We start from the raw sequence: 427 nt of genomic DNA, 5'->3' as shown, positions 1-427 counted from the left end.
GGCTGTTTACTTACAAGTTTGAAATATGAGAGACTTGTTCAGAAAGATTTGGAGAGCATGGATTGATGTCTGGTCCCTCTGTCCCAAGAGCGAACGCTCACCAAAACAAAGAGCACAAACAAAAGGCTTCCCCCCCACACCAAGATTTTAAAGTATCTTGTCCCCTTATTGGTCCTTTGGGTCAGGTGTCAGCCAGGTTACCTGAGCTTCTTAACCCTTTACAGGTAAAAGGATTTTGGTGTCTCTGGCCAGGAGGGATTATAATATGGTACACAGGAGGGCTGTTACCCTTCCCTTTATAGTTATGACACGCCCCCCAAATCACAGATCGTGTTGGACAGCCGGTTCCACACCGGCTGTGATTTCTTCCTGAAGCTCTAGGAGAAAACAGAGTTAATAAGACACATGCACCTTTAGACATACTACT

General features: G+C 45.4%; 1 protein-coding gene across 1 annotated transcript in view; it reads right to left on the bottom strand.

Annotated features, from left to right (window-relative positions):
• The window catches only part of C5H4orf17 (chromosome 5 C4orf17 homolog), a 25,969-nt gene extending 25,895 nt beyond the window's left edge, over nucleotides 1-74 (bottom strand). The window contains exon 1 of the mRNA XM_034772051.1: nucleotides 15-74. The gene's annotated coding sequence lies outside the window, so the exon portion shown is untranslated. The remainder of the gene's footprint in view (nucleotides 1-14) is intronic.
• Nucleotides 75-427: the final 353 nt, after the last annotated feature.

Source organism: Trachemys scripta, chromosome 5, assembly GCF_013100865.1.
Source record: "Trachemys scripta elegans isolate TJP31775 chromosome 5, CAS_Tse_1.0, whole genome shotgun sequence".
In the NCBI taxonomy this organism is placed as follows: Eukaryota; Metazoa; Chordata; order Testudines; family Emydidae; genus Trachemys; species Trachemys scripta.
The sequence above is the reverse complement of the archived record's forward strand: the minus strand, read 5'-3'. Positions and strand labels throughout refer to the sequence as shown.